The following is a 20,068-nucleotide window of genomic DNA, read 5'->3' on the forward strand; positions in this document are numbered from 1 at the left end:
TTATATTAAAATAAATCCTTAGTTTAATATGGCAGCAAATTTTTATAGGCACCGACTTTGTAGTTTGAGGCCAAATTTAGTTTTACAGGTGACAGCAGTAAATTTCAGCTGTGTTTTAAGTCATCCTAAACTAGACCTAAAAATACGGAGATGTATCACACAGTAATCCCTATTGGTCAGATTCCTGTTGATTATAAAAGCAGTTTGGTCTGTGTTAGAGGTAGACACATTCAATTTAAACTGCTGAAGCCAGATAATATTTATTTTACTATAAAATTTATTCTTTCAAAGTACTGTTCACTTTCCCTTTAAGTGTAACAGAAGCCCAGGTTAATTTGAATACTAAGGTTCCCTTTCTGTGTAAACCTGTACCTCAACCTTTTGTCAAATATAAAATAGAAGCATCATACAGCTCTATTGATAAGAGAATGAAATTCTCTTGTGTCTCATCACTTAGCATAGAGAGCAGAGAGATTCAAAAGTTAACCTGAATTTTTGACTGAGAAAACTGTGACAATGCTGGACTTGGTTTTAGAAATACAGCAGTGGTATTTTCTGTAACATCATTAAAATCAGAAATGACAAAACAGAATCACAGAATGATTTGGGTTCAAAGCAACCTTACAGATTGTGATATTTCAACCTTTCTGCTGTGGTCAGGGAGACCTTTCACTGGACCATGTTCCTTAAAAACCCACCCAACCTGGTCCTGAATGTATCTAGGATGAGTTTTCTGGGAAATGTGTTCCAGTGTCCCACCACCCTCAAAGCAGATATTTTCCAATGGTATTTTTAAATCAAAATGAAAAATTTCTGGCATCCTGCATTTTTTTTTTCATATGTGAAACCTCATCAGATAATTTTCATCAGTTTCCCTTAGGAATAGTTCTTATTCCTAAATGTCTCTGCCAATTTCTCATGCTGTGGCCTTGCTGAATGATCTCTTCTAATGTGCACCAACGTAGCAATATTCTGGTGAAAATCACAGTGGTGTGACCAGTGTGAAGTTTGGATCATAGGAAATTTAGTCAAGTCATGATGTTTGAAACATTAGGGAGTGGCAGCTGAGTAAAGTGAAATGCAATATTCAAGAGTCTTCCTGGGAATGGGAATGGGAAAGGGAAAGGGAATGGGAAAGGGAATGGGAATGGGAATAGGAATGGGAAGGTGAAGGGGATGGATAAAAATCTGTGGACTGTTTCCCCTGGGATCCCTAGAATGTTCAGCATGCAAAAATGACTTTTTGAAGTGTACTACTTGGTTCACTGAATTATGATGGTCAGGCTTATTAATAAGTTGTGGTTCGTGGGGTGCAGGGCCAGGAGTTGAACTTGATGATCCTTGTAGGTCTTTTCCAACTTGGGTTATTCTATGATTCTACAATACTATGAATACAAATTAAATGTGAAACTACCTCACTCCCATAAGGAATCAATCTCTCAATCTGATTCTCTCATTCAGGACCTGAAGTGGGTGCTGAGGTTGGAGATGACCAAGACAGGACACTGCCACAAGCACCACAAGGCTTTGATGTGGTTGTGTATTTATTTTATTGGCAGAGCTCATCATTCCTAGTTCACATTCTGCTTCTCTGCCTTGCCCACCCATCCTCCCCCCATTCTCTCACTTAGATTCACATCTCTCCTTTTTTTTTTTTCCTCTTCTCCCAGTCTCCCTCATGTCAGAGACCTGTGCAATATCATTTTCTGCATAATGAAATCTAGAGTGACATTAATGTAAGTGTAATTTTATAGTGGCGAATGGGCCTAGCTGATTGTTTCTACCTGCTGTGTTTTGATGATAGACATTGGGATGTCACCATCTGTGTAATGAAATTTCACCTCCATAATGGTTCAGATTATCAAACATTCTTCCAAGCTGTCTCGCAGAAATTTATTTATTTATTTATTTATTTATTTACTCAATAAGGATGGCAAAGTTACTCATCTCTGAGAAGCAGAAGGAGGGTGGGAACGGGCAGAGGGGAATAGGGATAGGGGGTTTCTGAAAAACTGCCATGACTGGAAAAAATAATAGTAATAAAAATTATCATCATGCCAGGAAAGAAAATGAGATTGTGCCATCTTTGTTTTCAGTGCTATGTCCACATTCTGTTATTTCATCTCCCCTAGCAAGAAAGAATCAGACACTGAAACCATATTCCAAACAAAATCCTGGCAGGCTAAAGCAGCAAGTATTGATTCTGGAAACTTTACAACTATGGTGTGTCTTTGCTTCACTCATACCCAACTTCCCCCGACATTGGTATGTGCTGCATAACATGAGACAGTCAAACTTTCCTTCCTTCTCAATATCTGATGTTGTGATCAGGAAGCTGAGTAATTCACATGAAGAGGAACCAGAGACATAGCGACAACATTTCAGATAATGCTAAAAAGCATTTCTGCACGTCTTACTGTTTGGGAGCAAGAGCTAGTCCAGATGATCATGTAATCTTTCTTGATATTTCTGTTCTTTCACTTTAATATCTATATTTCAGAGCATCTAGTTTCTAGAGTCTTCCTTTTCCTCCCTTTCCTACTGAGAAAAAAAACAGGTTTCTGGAGATGAGAACCAGAAGTGCCAGGTTTCCCCATAAGAAACTTCTATTGAGCAATTACATTCTTCTTTTTCATTGCCCTCTCACTCCTCATGCCCCCCCAGACCCCTTCTAATGTCCTGTCACCTTTGTAGAAAAGAAAGACCCAGGTTTTCAGAGAGGAAAAACAGAAACACAGCCCATCATAATCACAGCTAGAACAAATAATGTTTCTCTTTTTTCAGTTGAAGTTATAGTCTATATTTACTTAAAAAACTTTCAGGTGTGTCACTGTCTCAGCAGATCAGATGCTTTTAGATGCGCTTTGTGCCTTCAGCCTGAATGCCAAACTCCAGAAATCCCACAAAACATGTACACTGCAGCTACCTAGGACATAATTTTGAGAAACTCCAGAAATGTAATAAATATGAAATGCTGCCCTTTGACACTACAAATCAAAAATGCCTAGGGAACACTGGGTGGATCAAGTGTGCAGACACTTCCCCAAATGTAATATGCTTACTGTATGCTCTCATGCACGCAAATTTTTTGCCTGGAAAACCATGGATGATCATACTCTAAGAGATCATTCGAAAAGATGCTAATCAATTTAACTCCTCTATTTCTAATAATACATTAAATTAGCTGTAACATGTGCCTATGAGAGTAAAGAAACACAAATCCCTATATCTGGCCAAGTGGAGTGTGACAGCTCACCAATTTTAATAGATTAATTTGCACTAGAAGGAACTGGAGAGTTAGGAGAAACAAATTTTAAAACAGGTATGTTTTTACAACTTCAGAGTGAATCGAAAATTCCTTCTCCAAGTTTTCTTGTTCAGTCTGTAGCCTTCCTGCATTTCCACCAGAAGATAATTTGTGGGAATATTCACTCTTTTACATTTGTCTGGTTCGTCATTTTCTGACAGCCCAATATTCTTGTGGAGCTGACCTTTTCCACGTTACATTTTCTTCCTCCAGTATAGGACCTTTCTTTTTTTATGGAGAAATGGGATCTCCTAATGGCTCCTTCAAGGGTTAAATAGACCTGCAAAATTTTTTCTTAGAAAGAAACAGATTTAATAATATTAGCATTATAATTATAATTATTTTATTATTTATTTATTTTAAACTGTTTTATACTATTATTAATAATAATAATAATTATAGTATAAAAGCACTTTGTTCACTTTAAATGTAACATTTTATTTCTGTCATTCACTAGTTAATATTTTATCCCAAACTTATGCAGAGCTGAAGTAATAGGAAAAAATGCTGGAAGGGCTTTTTAGTCTCCCAGCAAATCTTGTCTGAGGAAGAATAATTATTAAATTCCAAAAAAAAAAGTTTACTAAATTGAATAATTCTTCGCCTGATTTCTTTTTTTTTTACTTCTCATGATTATTTTTTAACTAGTCTAGATAATGACATTATTAGCTAATTAGTAATAAATGTCAGTAATTTTATTTTACTGAGACCATTTGAAGTAGTGTGTATTTATGCAAAATGCAGATTGACTGAAACTTAAGGAGGTATTAAGTTCATTTATGCTCTAGAAATCCTGCACTGAGCCATTGCAGCACTTAGATCCAGCTTCCACAGATGGAAAAGGAACTATGGATGGGTGGCCTCCCAAGAGAAAAGTCAATTTTCCCCTGATAAGGACTCTCTTACTGAATTTCTTGGAATATGGAAGACAACTAAGTTTCCTCTAATCACAGATCATTTTAAGCAAAGAATTTGGGAAGTGAGTCAGGCACTGCCAGTCCTAGATGCTTCAATGGAAAAAGAAGTGAGACCAGAGCTCCTCTTCTCCTTTGCCACTGGAGCTGGCCAGGTGTGGCTGGAAGAAACGTTTAAATCAAACTAATTCCTCCCACAACAGCAACCCAACCAACCACCACAAATACCCGCTGTCTGGGTCATATTCCTCTAGGAATTTTGATTTATCTTCTTCAGCTTTACAAGGACACACAGTGATAAGGCAAGAGGGAATGCATTTAAAGAGAAAGAGGATAGGTTTAGGTTAAATATATAGGAAGAAACTCATGCAGGTGAGGAGGCTGCCCTGGCACAGGTTGCCCAGAGAAGCTGTGGTTGCCCTATCCTGGAAGTGTTCAAGGCCAGGTTGGATGGGGCTTTGAGAAAACTGGTGCAGTGGAAGGTGTCCCTGCCCACGGCAGGGGGGTGGAAATTGATGATCCTTTAGCTCCCTTCCAATCCAAACCATTCTAGGATTCTAGGATTCTATGAACTTATTTTTAGTACCTGGTAATAGTCTCATGCTTTCCAGCCCAAAGTAAGCCCTCCATGGGGATTCTTCTGATTTCTTTGTTAGTTTTTTTTTTTTTTTTTTTTTTTTTTTTTTTTTTTTTTTTGTGAAGGAAATCATTATAGAATCTCTTGGTTTTTTTACATGGACATAAGGCAGCAGACATGTTCTTTTGAAGTTCTCAATTTCTTTTCTTAAAGAAGTGCCCTGCAAAGCAAAATGTTGTTTTCTTTTAGTAAGTATTTTAGCTTTGTGTCTTAGTATTTATGAAATGAAAAATCTAGTGGAAAACCACTGTGTCTTCCACCACCAGTGTATAGCAGACGGAACACTGAATGCAGGAGGAATTTCTGAGGTCAGAGGCTTGCGAGGTTCAGGGCAGTAGAGTCTGTTCTTGGTCAATTACTCCACCCCTGCAGACATGTAGTCACCATTCAGCTCTCCTGGGTGAACCTCAGCAATTCCTTCCCTCTTGTGTGTGCAGATCACAGAACCACAGAACCATTTAGTCTGGAAAAAACCTCTGAGATCATTGAGTCTGACCTTTGGCTGATCACCTCATTGTCAACTAAACCAGAGCACTCAGTGCCACATCCAAAAGTTTCTTGAATGTTTCCAGGGATGATGACTCCATCCTCCACTCCCTGGGCAGTCCATTCCAATGTTTAAAAAACCTCTACATGAAGAAATTCCTCCTGATGTCCAACCTGAACCTTCCCTGGTGCAGCTGGAGGCTGTTTCCTCTTGTCTTATCACTGGTTGGTTGCCTGGGAGAAGAGGCCAAGTCCCACCTGGCCGCATTCTCCTGCCAGGGAGTTGTGCAGAGCCAGAAGATCCCCCTGAGCCTCCTTTTCTCCAGGATGAACCCCTTTCCCAGCTCCCTCAGCTGTTTCTAGTGGTCCAGGCCCTTCACCAGCTCCACTTCCTTCTCTAGACATGCTCCAGACCCTCAATGTCATTCTTGCCAGGAGGGTAGAATGGGCACAAGACTTGAGTTGCAGCCTCACCAGTGTCATGTACAGAGGGAGATGCACTCTGCCAGCAAGTGCCATCGGGAGAAATCCATAATTCAGAATACTCAAACAACCATTTATAACAGTTTTCTACTCTCTGTCATCTCAAGTTCTTGTTTTTGTTATTCCTACTGCATTAGCAGGAAATCTTGGCATATGCCAGCTTGAAAGACCGAGAAGAGACCTATCATGGATGGCTCGAGAGAGACATATGCAACTTGAGAGCAACTGTCTCCCACCTCCAGCCCGAAGGGAGAAAACAGGAATATATTAACCATCAGCAACCTTTAACTAAAGGGCTCTGCATTTCTAATCAGGTAGCCTGTGACAAATCGAGGAGTGTGTCTGTCTGTGTATAGTGCCTATATTTTTTGGTACATAACAAGGCTTTAATAAAATAAAATATTTATAGGAAATAAATGAAGGGATATTTCCTGGGCAGCAATTTTTAAAGCTGTCAATAACTGTTGTAAATGCTTAGTGCTTCCTTCAAGAAATAAATTGAACCATATTAACCATGTATATCATAGTTTGAGTCATCACCCTCTAAACCACAGATTTGCCAGAAGCTGAGAGACTAAACCAGGGGAACAACCATTGCATATTTGCCTTGTTGCTTTTTTTTTTTTCCCCTAAGTATTTTTCTTTAACCACTGCCATCAACAGAACATCAGGCTAGTGAGACCTTTTGATCTGACCCTGCAAGGCAGGTCCTATTATCCCGAACTATTATTAACAACACTGATTTATAGTCCTCTTGCTTTTATAATTTTAATATGAGTGTTGTTCCCAGTTGCTATGCAAACATACAATCGCAGCTCCACTGAATTTATCTTCTCTGTGAATGTGTTGAGTAAAACCACAGCATAAGTAAACATTAACCCTTTGGTCATTTAACTACTGTTGATATAACAGAGGTCTGTGTACTACCATACCAATTAAATTTCTACTTGCTCCCTGATGTCGACAAGAAAGGAAAGTCTAACATGAACAATAGAGAGTGACATTGATGAGGGTTTTGAAAAGGCTCAGGTTCACCTGGTCTAACTTTAGGTGTTTACCTGTGTCACACAGTTTAGAACGCAACTGACTTGGCCTTCCTCAACAAGCAGTGAAGACAGGTCAGGAGTTAACACATTTCTCAGGCAACGTTGGATATGCTTCTTTTTGTGACTGCTTATAGGGCAATTTAGGATGATTGCGCTCCTAATTTGGATCCCTCAGTTATTACTCAGTGGGATGAATGGGGTAGTCCTGAGACCAGCAGAGGTCATTGTATGAATTTGCAGTAATGGAAACAGTGAACCCAGGCATATAATACCAGAGCAAAACTGAAATAACATCAGAATAAATCACACTTTTTTTTCTGTCTTTGAGAGAATAAAGCTAATTGTTGAAACCAACCTAATGTTGAAACCAAAACAGACAAATTTTACTAAAATAGGGGACTCCAGCAGCTTATACAATGGGTTGTTCATTGTTTTTTTACACCAGAGTTATAAAACTGTATTTTTTGATGTTTTAAAGTGGTTTTTAAGGTATAGCAGTGGTAATAATGAAATAAAATATAGAACACTTGTTGGGTTTTGCTTTCATGACAAATAGGCACTGACAAATCCATGCCACATTACCATCCTTGATTGCTCTGATGGAACTCATTTTCATCTCCTGTTCCTCTAATTACATGAAAATTGCATACTTTTTATGCATGACACATTTTCTGCAGCTTTAGAAAAAGGTTGTGAAGGGGAAAAAAAAACATTTATCAGTTTCTATCCCCCACTCATAAAGGCTATATGTCATCTAACCAGCGATCAATCCAGCTTTAACAGCCAGTTTTCTAAGCTATTGTTATAATCAGAAAAGGAAGTATATGAACAAATATGGTTTTAGGTGTGTTTTTCCCCCTTATCTCTTAAGAATGGATATTTAGAGTGGTCTTGTCATCAGTCTGGTATTCTCTTTCCAGCTCTACCTTCGCTGATTTCAGATTTCAAAGCATGGATGAATGATTCAACACTGGAGGAAGTAGGAAAGGTTAACTTTAAACAATAGTACCTCCTAGGCTTTCCCCCTGTTCCTCAGGTTTTGTTGAAGATTTATTTTAATAAGCAGATGAGAAAGGTGAAAATCAGCATCATTGCTGCAGAGACATTAAAAAGTAAAGGGACAGTACTAATAAATTACAAATACAAGGATAAATTAGATGACACAAGCCTGTGTTTTAGTTATTTGTTTGCTTTCATGATGGGAAATAGAGGGGTGGAAGGGAAATTAAAATGGATGTTGTCAGTCAGTATTTAACTGGAATGGGTTTGCACCAAGAGGGTGCATTTTCTTCCTTCCAGGGTGATAAGTTATCTAGGTATTTTTATGCAGAAAATAACACTGGTGGACACTGAAAGCTCTAGTCACTTGCAGTCCCCTCTGCAGTTTTGCTGAAAATCCTCATACAACTTCAGCAGTGATCTCCCCTTGAGCTTTGAAGAAAAATGTGTTTCAGGATGTTGCTGCTGTTTTGGAGTTTATGCCTAAGTTACTCATTATTCATACTAATTCTTATATGTCAGAACTATCTAGAAGCAGGGGCAGTAAACATAATTAAATGAAATAGAATGATCAAGCCCCTTTCTGAGTCAAAGGCTAGCTTAGACCTTGGATATCCAAAGTACTCTACCTTCAGTCACAGGACAAAGCTGAGAATCTTGCTAGAATAAGTGGGATAAACCCACACTGGATAATTGAAAGCAAGTATTGAAACTCTTGCTTTCTTCCCCCACTGTATCAGTTCCTGCAGAAACAAAATCTCCACAGACAGAGCAAAGTAAAGCTGCGTGACCTGCAGGGCTGTCACTGCTGGCAGGAAGTGAAAGCGCATTGGTGTGTCTGGTGACTGACATGCCTGACTCGGCCCTTCTGCCTACTGCTGTACATAGAAAAGACTCTTTTGTGCTGGGAAATGCCTCTCTCAGGAAACCCACTGTCCTTATTGAAACTTCACATTCAAGAAAGTGCAAGCCTTTTAAACTTCAGAAATGAGACTCGGTCTCTTTCTGAAGAGAGACTTTTTTCTGTAGATTTTTTTATGAGTTAAAATGAAAAGGTGATCTTGGTGATAAGAGCACAGAGGAGTGAGAGCTTCCTGCAGCATTCACAGTAAAATGGCAAGTCAGAAAATGAAGCTGGTAAGATACGTTCTGAAGAAAGTGTGACATACCATGAGCTCATTCTGGTCTGATTTGCATGCAGTTTATTTCCAACATAAATCATTCGCAAATAAATAAAGTACCAATCTGTCCCTCTTAAATACCCATCCACATTACCGTGAGACTTCTTTTCCCTTTCTCTCAGATTTGCTTATTACACCCACTGGTTACATCATCTAATAAATTAACCCCCAATCTAGTTCTTAAAAATCTGTGTAACCTTGAGTAAAGTTATCACAGATGATAAAGGCATCACAGACAACTAATCCAACTTCACTTCAGTCCCTGCAATGCTTTTATCTTTGTAATTTGTTCTGGTGCTGGGGATGAATAAAAAAGGAGCTTTACTAATCACCTGAGAAAAATTATGCACACTGTGTTTGTGCAAAACTGGGGACTAAATTTTGCATACTCTTCAGAAGAAGGACTGTCTCCATCCAGGGATGAAATTTTCAGTGAACTTGATAGAATTATTGTACTCATTTTATCACAGCCAAGATTTAATTTTGTGTTTTGTGGCTTGTATAATGTTTAGTTCACTGGGGCCCCAACACACTGGTAAAATATTGTCAATTAATAATAATGAATTTGTTTATTTTCTTTTTCTGAAGCTATGAAATGGAACCTTTAAATAATTAACACCCACTCTGTTTTTTAGAAAAGTCTGCATTTTCTATGTGGTTTTTTTTATAATGACAATAAGAGAATTAACTGTAAATTAATACATTCCAGAATGGAAGTAGCAATGAGGTTTATTTAGCTTCAAAAAGAAAAAAAAAAAATCATGCTTTTTGTCTTTATGTTCTTGCTATTAATATCCTAGGTATTGATACATGGAATTTCTAGATTTATAATGACAATAGTTTAGCTAGTGGTGCAAGTGTTCTTTGAGGAATATTTCAATTAAGAAGTCCATATTGAAGTCGGGCTTACAGTAGTTTTTACATCAGGACAGACAGTTGACCACTAGACATTTACAAAAACACCTAATCATCCCAGAGTTTCATAAATGAGATATAAATCTATGCATGTTTGAAAATTCATGCACCAAAAAATGCCTGATGCAAGAGCTTCTCCCAACTAATCTCTAGAAATATTAAATGAATACGTATTTCAATGTCAACAGGAGTATGCAGCTTCGAGAATGAAAATTGTGACAGCGAAATGATGTATTTTCAGAGAAATATAAGCAATGCTGTTTCTGTTACCAACAGTAATGATTTGTTTGATCTCTGATGAATTCCACTGTGTTTCTGTGCCTTAGGATCCCTGCCTATAAAGATGGTTTCAAAATTCTTGATGTGAAGACATGCAAATGATTCTCCTTGTGATGAGGAACAAATACAATTATTTCTGAAGTGGCATCTCAAGCAATTTTGTTCTTAAAATTCCGCAGAAAGTTAAATAATATATAATTATAGGCATTAAATGTGAGGGAACAAGGTTTTTAATGCTCTGTAAATGCCACATGCACCTGACCTGCTAATGTCAATCCTGTACTGTGAACTCCAAACTCCTCTAATCCAGAACCATCCTCTGGGCTAAGGGTGGAGGGGATTTTTTACTTCTTGTGAAAGGAAGGGTATTTTCTTCCGTGATGGAGAAAATGTAAAGCCTGATGAACCGAATCAGGTACATATCATTTGGCTGAGTTGAAAGAAAATCTACAATTTTGCAATTAAAGAGATTTAGTGAGAAGTTCATGGGGGGTATAATTAGGAATGATGGGATGAAATCAAGGAAACAAAAATGTCTTAAAATATTACAGCGTGCACCTTACTGTGAGATCTATTAGATTATGGAAATATTTATTGCTGGAATGGGTAAACCTCTGGGTCTTCCAAGCAATGAATAATGAGCCTGACACTGGGCATGAGCACCAGGACACGTGAGCTCTTTTCTGGTTCTCCATCTCTACACTCCCTCTGGCAAGCTGTGAGGTCCTGCAAGGGCCAGATATGTACAGCAGAAACCAAAATCAAAGCTAAACTGTGCTGCTTTTTTTTTTTTTTTTTTTTTTTTTTCCTTTTAAATGGAATGCAGAGGCATAGCCAATGGACAAGAAAAGCAAAATGTACTACAGGAACAAACCATGGTATAGAGACTCGTCCGAGCAGGCGAGTATACAAAAACTGGCTGACTAGACATCATACAACTTTGATCAGAAGACCCAACACCTTTTTGCACATCCCTTAATAAAAAGGAGTAGAGATTGCTCCCAAACCTATGTCTAATTCTGCAACATAGTTTTTTTCATTCAATTGTCTGCAATAATTGATGAATTACTTATTTATAAGCAATTCAATATTTGACATTTACCAACAATGATTAAAAAATTCTAGTGAAAAAATAAAATCATATACCTTCTACTGAGGAAATTAAATAGAAAGGTATCTTGTAAGGTATCACTGAATTTGATGATAGCTTTATTTTCCAACATCATCATCATATTCAAGATAATAAAGCAGTAAAAACATTAATAGTGTATCTCAGCTTTGTTACAGGAGCAGATTACTTCTGAGTCAGGGTCAGCATGTGTTATGATCAGTGAGGAGTGATGGATGGGACCTCATGTGCTTAAGTGTGGGCTTTTTACTTATGGTCGTAAAACCCTGCCCAAGTAGGGCTGTGCTGTACAGTTGTTTGTATACAACTGTATAGAAAATCAGGGAACAGCTCCAACAGAAAAATAATTTCAGATGCCATTGCAACAGCAGAATATTGCCCATTTCATGTTTGCATCAGTTGTGGCTTTCACTGAGGGCAACAGCAGATGAAGGCACACCAAGCCTTGCAAGATCATGCCTTTAAAGAAATTAAAGACTATGGAAAATCTTTCTATATCTGGGGACATAAGTCAAATACTCACATTAAAAATTAAGCCTCTGACCTCAGAGGCTGAAAAACTATTTCTCCCTCACTCTCTCAGATGCTTGAGATTTTCTGCCATGCTGTTTTATTTATAATAAGTAAGGTAGAAGACAGGTCTCAGTGTAGGTTAAAGATCTCTATTGTTCATGCTAATAATGCATATTCTCATTGTATTCTCTATGTATTATAATTAGCAGTAGTAGTAGTAGTAGTAGTAGTAGTGCCGTCATCATCACTACTATCATCATTATTATATTCCTCTGTGTGCTTTTATTGAAATTTTTATGTGACACCAAAACAGCTGCAACAATTTTATCTAGTCCCAGCCATCCATCTATTCCCAGCATTCCCACAGATAATGCCACAAGTCTGTAAATGTTGATGATTTGAGAAAAGCTTTTGTATCGTTAGGAGTACCTTTATTAGAAACAACTTTCTGAAAGCTCTGAGTATCATTTTGTTTCAAAAGTCAGGGAAAAAAGTAAAACGGGCCAACAGCTAACACCTATGTGCACATTATTCAAGACATCAATAGACTTTTAGCTATTCTCCAGAAGTCGTTACTGGTTTTATCTCACCTGAAGTACTCTGCTCTTACTCCAGGGCACATAGGGTCATCAAATTAAAATTATTTATTATTCATCTTTGTTTTTAGTGTAAGAATTCACCACATTTTGTTTCAGAGCACTTTTAGACTGAAGTGGCTATACATTAAAAAGGTAACAGTATGAAAAGAAAGTATTACTCAATTTACAGGTATATGAGAGAATGAGAATTGATGTCTGAGCCTTAACTGAGCTCACAAGGCCTGAAGTGAAGTCACTTGTCCTGAAGGCCCATACAGCTGAAAGACTATTTAAGGTATTATTTATTTTTTGTTATATGTTTTATGCTTACAGCATTGGCAGTAAATAAACACACTGAAGAAGAAAACACTACTTAACAAGGAGTAGATGAGATTGAATGTGACTGTTCCAGACCTGTACAAGAGGCACTGGCCCATTAAATGAATGTGTAGAGCTACTTCTTAATGTGTTAGCCAAGTAATCAATTTCTGAAAATACCAAATAATTTAAAAATAGCCCTGTCTGACCTGAACCAATGCTGGCATCAGACCAGGCATTTCTCAGGTACCTACTTCTTCCCTTAATCAATCAGTTCTGACATTTTTCCTTTTTTCCTTTTATTCCTTCTTCTCTCTCCCTGTTTTATAAACCTTTGTTTGTAAAATTACATGGCCAGCCAACCTCAAGAGGCAAAATTCGTAAGCTTCTTTTAATATTCCATTAGCTTTGTAGCCCATTAACACGTTGGCATGGTTGTAAAGGGAGAATCAATACAGCAGACACAGCATGACTCCGGAAACCAGGACCCTGGGGGTCTGCCCATGGTGTTGGAATAGCTTTGCTCCACAACCTTCAGCCAACCACTTAACCTCTTGATGCCTCAGTTTATTCAACTGTAAGCAAATGCAACAACATTTGCATATTGCACAAAGGTCTTGAGAAACATAATTTGTAAACCTTGGGCCATGCACATCCATTCATGCCTTCTCAGACTTGCAATTCTCTTACAGGAGTCAGGTAAAAATCTGAGGCAATTTCAGAAAATACTGCTTTTAATATATGCTCACTGCTTTGAGATCTCTGAATTAAACAAGTTTTTCAGGTTCCAAGAGTCGAATCCAGTGAAAATACACTGGGATTTTTTTTTCTTCTCTTATAAAGGAGCTGCATTAGGGAAAAAAAAAAATAGAAATAGTGATTGATGGACCAGATACAAAGATTTTAAGATTTTTGTTTCATGGTGGAATTTATAGCCACTGGAAGTTACTTTTAGACTACATTTTAAGCAACTACTTCACAAAGTTAGCTAGTCTTTAAAATTAGTGATCACAATGTAGGAAAGTAACCATGTGAAAAAATGTTCTATCACGGTAAAAACATTAGTTTTGAGGGATTTAAGGGTCTTAGCCAATATAACACTACTGTTACCATGTTCTAATCAATGAGGTTGGGGCCCTACTGTTTTTTCCCTGAATCATTTGTGTGTGTTGAAAGGGATTTCCCTGCACAGATTTTTTAGAGAGCTATGTATCTCTACTACAGTGTTTTCATAATTTTTTCTGGGACAGACCACATGGAATTAAAGAATCTGTTGATGGTTGTGTACACTTTCATAATCTGTTTTTTCTCATTGATTGTTCAAATATATCACAGAATCATAGAGAATTTTGGGTTGGAAGTGATCTTAAAGATTCTCTATTTCCAACTCACTGCCCTGAGCAGGGGTGCCACTGACTAAGATTGCTCCAAGCCTCATCCAACCAGGCTTTGAGCACTTCCGGGGATGGAGCAGCCACAGCTTCTCTGGGCAACCTGAGCCAGGGTTTCACCACTCTCATGGGAAAGAATCTCTTCCTAATATCTAATCTAAACCTCTCTTCTTTAGTTTAAAATCTTTGTCACTTGTTCTATCTCTGTATGCCAGTGGGAAAATCATTTTCCCGTATTTATAATTCCCTTGACTATAATTCCTATATAATCCTGGTTCAGTTGACTTATAAGGAAACAAGCAAGAAAAACCTAAAGGTTTTTTGTTTTTCAATTCACCTTTCTGAGAGAAAGAGTAATTCAATTCCATCCAAAAGTGTTAAAAATGTTAGAGTAGAAGGATGGTAAATTTTTACACTGAGAAATATTTGAAAGATTTTATTTTGTGGAAGATGACATTTAAGAAACTGAGACTTAAGAGAAATTTTCTGTAAGGATAGTAAATCTATAAACTCATGCTATTTCAAGTAATTAAACTCAAACTCTCATACTGAAAAATTTCATATCTCTGGTCTTCTGTCTCATCAGGACAACTGGCCAAAACATGGCTTCCATCAGGCAGAGAAACGTTAGGATTTGAGAAAAAAGTGTTAGGAAATGAATTTTTTCTCTAAAGGTGCTGTAGCCTGAATTGTCTGAAACCACACAAAGATGGAATACTGACCCCAAAAGTGGACACAGCAGACAAAAAAGCTAGAGCTTGTACAAGTGAGGAAAGTGAACACGGACTAGGGGATCAATTGACCGAGGAATTGTGACTCTTGTTCTGTGGTTGATAGTTAGCAGCTGCTTCTCTCTTAGACCACATTAGCTATCTTTGATATAAGTGAAATTTACTGAGAGAAGAAAAGCTTTTTTCTTTTTTTCTAGACATCTATTTCAGTTTCTGTCTATGGCTGCCCAATACTTCCATTTTGAAGGGGGCTGAGAGTTTGTGCACTGCCATATCCATTATTTTTCACTTTGTTGGTTGCTAAGCAGTCCCTTGTTGCTAAGTAGGGTATGAGCACTTAATTTACTACATTCTTTTTTCTCGTACCAGATTTTAGAAATTGCAGATCCTGTTTAATCAATGTGTAAATGCATGCTTTTGATGTATTTTTCCTAAGAGCAATATTTTGATCATTCTTAATGATACTTAATGAAGTCACCGCATGATTTCTGATTGTACCTAATTGAAGCTTGTGACTTGCATTTCAATGCTATCATCTTACAGTTTTATGTCTATCAGATGAAACTTTACAAGGACCCAAATAAATTAAGAAATATACTGACTGGTTGCATTTCTTGGAATTAAGCTGCTTGGAAAAATACGTATAAAATTTTCAAATTAGTTGTAGGGCAAAAAAGTGTCTCTTATATTACAAGTCTGAGGTGGAAGAGGCACAAGAAATTGAGATGTTTTATTATTGTGTATTGTTAGCTTACATAAAATGAGCTAGAATTGTAGGACTGATTCTTAAGAATAGTGTCTTAAAAAAGCTATCAGAACACTTAATTACATGGAATTTTAATGAAAATGTTAGTTTTTTTATAATGCTGAAAGCAGATTGGCATTGTACAAATATATGACACACAAATGACAAACCCTGCCCTAAACTGCTTGTAAAGTAAAATACAGATCCCACAAGTATTTGCTATCAAGAAGCAGTCCCACAAATTTGGTTGTGGGAATCAGAAAATAAAATCACCAGTTCTATTTATCTGATAAAATTTTGGGGGTCTTCATTATCTGGTGAGTTGAGTGCCCAATTTAACAGAAATAAGAAGGGCAAATGAGTACTTTCAGACTAATAGAGAAAATAACCATCATACAGACATCTCCCCCCCAGACTTAGAGAAAGGCAAGAGCAAGGTGCTGGAAATATCTTTCCACAGGAGAAATGTTCCAGTGTTCTTTGACATCTTTCAGTTACCTAGCTGATTGTCATTTTCTAAGAAAATTGAAATTATACATGGCATTGCTTTCAATTCTCCTGATTTGTGTCTGCATTTGGGAGAGCCGTTGTGAGACCTTTCTTTAATTCGCCATCTACAGATAAGCCACAACAGCTGGTTTCAAGTGAGAAGAAGCAGTTTGATTTCTATTCCTCTTTATTACATCAGCGATCAAAGTCAGTAGAAGAGATGGAAGAGATCTTTCTCCTTACCTCCATATCACTATACCTACTTCTATTTTTCTATTTGTTCATGTTCCTGTTGATTTTTTATTTGTTTTGTTTTTTCTGCTCTTCCACAATCAAGAGTTACATAGTTAAAAAGGGTTTCTTAAAAAAAAAAAAAAAAAAAAAAAAAAAAAAAAAAAGAACAAATGCCAGAGCAGGAAGATTGGAACAGATGAACCTCCTCTGTGGTCCCTTCCAATCTGACCGAATCTGTGATTCTGTGAAATGTTCAACAGAAAAAAAAAAGAAAAAAAATTGCAAATGTAAGACAGGATAATTTCAAATTTTTAAGAGATGTAGTCTTTGACAATGGAATTTACTGGCTGAGACAGCCAGAAGAATAGATAAAGTGTCCTAAGTAAAGAAAAGTATTTTCAGGCTTTTTAATAAAGGTGCTGTCTAAGAGAAAGTGGTAAAAAGAGAGCAGTTAAATATATGGGTGCTCTTAAATCCTGTAAGTGACTTCTGACTCACAGTACAAGTCAATGGACTTAGCAAGTTACTTATGTTCAAGCCATGTGGCCAATCTCAGCATTGAATAACACCGCATTTTAAGAGCTCAGTTGGCAGAATGAGTCAGAGCTCTTAGCTGGGTTGTGACAGGATTGCTGCAGAGCACAGAGAGAGTTGACTTAAGAACACAGCATTCAAAAGCCACCAGGAGTCTAGAGGGTCTGCTGCCTGCTAACTTCATAGTCAGAGCATGCTTGTGGGTCAGCTTAGTGGAGCAGAAACTGGAACCATGTTACAAGAAATGTCTAGGTCCTTCTGCTTGTTCAATTTCTTTATTATTTTTTCTTTGTTTTCTTTTTACTTAGGACGTGAAAGGTCATTAAGGGAAGATACAGGAGATACCTATGTCAGGCTTTATGCTAACTTAAAGATGCAAAGTGGAATAGGTGTCCTTGACCATCCAAGCTCACCTCTGCCCCCACCGGCACAATGGCATGTGGCCATTGCAGTGTATTTACAGCAATCATTTTTGAAGTCAGTTATTATTTTTCCCCCCACTGTTTTTGTAGGAGTGGTTCTCCAGAGAGGTTTCTAGGTCCCAGCAGATAAAAGACTATTAATGGACTAAATATAATTTATTCACGGTCATTTATACTGATTTATTCTGTGTTAAAATCACCTTTAGCTCAAGTAGCTGCTTTTCCTCTCTCTCTCTCTATTCCATACCAGCTTTAATTTTGCTTGGTTCAACAAAAGAAATTCCTTCAATGTTGTCTTAGAAGATGAATGCTCCTTTTTTCTCACCATCCTAGTAATTCTGTGACTTCCTCAAGGTATCAGATCAAATTACTTTTAAATTAATACACATTCCAAATGGTAAAATTTAGATATAACACAAGATCACTTTAAGCATTGAGGAGAACATAAACAACCTCTTCGGTCTCTTCGTGCATATACAAAGAAATAATACGGGACTCATCTGAATTGTTTTGAATTCACAGTGCACTTGATAATTTTTTGATGTTGCCCCTGTCCTGGCCAAAGATCATTGCTCAATTCTAACACCACGGATTCTACATCAGTGTCGCCATCCACCTTGTTCCGTATTGCATTCAAAATGAAAGGAAAGAAAAAAAATCAAAGATTGGGTTCCTGCTAGTGCTATCATTTCAGACATTTTCAAATCACTGCCTAATCAGCTCCCTTCTTGTTTCAGATTGTCAAACTCCTAAGCAAGCTATTACTCTTCCTTACAATACTAATGTTTCTTTCCAGATATACAGCATCAGCAAATCCTTGGATGATGTGAATCATTTGTTCTAAGACATGCGTGTAGAGAATGTGAATAAAAGACTAAATTGTTTTCATTCTGTCCATCAGAAAATAATATCATTTTTAAAAAAGAAAACAACAAAAACAAACAAACAAAAAACAGAATGAGAAATGGAATGAAATTAATAGTCCATGTTACCAACCAATGTACTTAGAACTCTGCATACATCAAGCAAAGTTTGGAAGTCTTTCTGATGGTAATGAAGGAATTAAGTTGCAGAGCAGGAAGACCTTTTTGTGCCTGACCCTAAAATACTTACGCTTGTTTTTTTCTTTTTTTTTTTTTTTCCTAGCAGTTATCACAACTAATAGATAAAATACTGAATTATGGAAGAACAATTGCCGCACTGCTGTGTCGAGTGTCCTCTACTCCCCCTGCAGCGGGGAGGAGGCAGCACCGGCTGGCTGAGAGCACAACAGCAGCGTGCAGCGGGGGGCACTACCCTAATGCGCCGGGGCGTCGGGGCAGCGCCTTCGACAGGGGTCAGCAGTCTCGCGGGGAGGCGGCAAAGGACGGAGGGAGCCAAAGAAAAGAGGATCCTCACTCGTGGGTGCAGTCCAAAGGGTTTATTGCCTTCAGGGAAATCCACGAGGGAAGACCAAGAGGAGTGGAGTACAGCAACTTATAAAGGGGGTGGATACAGACATTGATACAGCGCCTTCGACCAATGAGGAAGAACTAAGGAGTGGGGTGATATTGGATTGACAAGGACTAGAACCAATAAAACACCGGCTAGGGAGGGGCCCGGGGTTCCTGTCCAATCCCTCTCAGGGAAAGGGGAGAAATTTCTAGAAGAATGGGAGGGGTTTCGGGAGATGGACAGGGCCCAGGAGGAGGGGAGAATGTAACAAAGGGGATGGTCGTCAAGGGAACCGGGGAGGAGACAAGGGTTTGGCAGCTTGCCCAGAACTGGGGGAAACCATTTCAGGGAGAGGGGGAAACCAGGACTGAACCATTAACATAAGTTGGGATTATAACTGGGGAGAAATAACTTCGACTGGGGAAAGGTAATACAAATGGGGGAAAAACTTCGAACGGACCCGCGCGCACACCACAACATCTCCCCCTTTTTTGTTTTGTAAAAACGAAAAAGGGCGGCCCTTAAAACTCAGTCTCTGAACTTGGAGAGTCCAGATGTACAGTTTCTTGCGCTGAGCTCTCGGCGCCGGCGATAGTTTCCGGGACCGAAAACCATGGTGCGGCAGAGTTCATGTCTTCATAAGGCGACTCTCGGTTGTCTGGGCTCGCGACGAGGGGGGTGATGACATGATTGATTTGTGGCGTGGTGGTGGGCAGGAGACGTAGGAGTAACTTATATATTATGGAGAAACTTAAGGCAATGCATAAAATAATAAAGATTATGAGAATTATAGTCTTTAGCACAGAGCCCAACCATCCAGAAATTCCCCACTTGGCAAACAGTCTCTCCAACCAGCCCTCAGTTTGTTGTTTCAGATTGGCCACATCTTCCGTCATTCTGCGTATGGCGGACCTGGCATCCTCTGCTCTTGATGATAGATTCATACAGCACAGACCCTCGAACTCCTCACAGCGGTGGTGATGGAGTAGCAACAGGAAATCAATTGCTGCTCTGTTTTGGAGGGTCGCCTGCCTCGTTGTTTCCTCGTCTGCGAGGAGGTCCGCTAGGGCAGTTGAGGTTAAATTTGCTTGCTTAGCCACCCAGCACTCCAGGTTACCCAATTCCCCGAGTGCCTTTGCTGCGGCCACCCACGGCAAAAATACCGATACCGCAATATTTTTCGGTTTGGACCAATGAACAATTTCTGAGTCACAATCTGGGTCAATTTGGCGGGTGTTTCTCTTAATGCGGCTAGAATTTAGTGTGACATTTCTTCCTTTCCAATTCATAATTTGGGTATGGT

The sequence above is a fragment of the Motacilla alba genome, chromosome Z (genome assembly GCF_015832195.1).
Source record: "Motacilla alba alba isolate MOTALB_02 chromosome Z, Motacilla_alba_V1.0_pri, whole genome shotgun sequence".
NCBI lineage: Eukaryota > Metazoa > Chordata > Aves > Passeriformes > Motacillidae > Motacilla > Motacilla alba.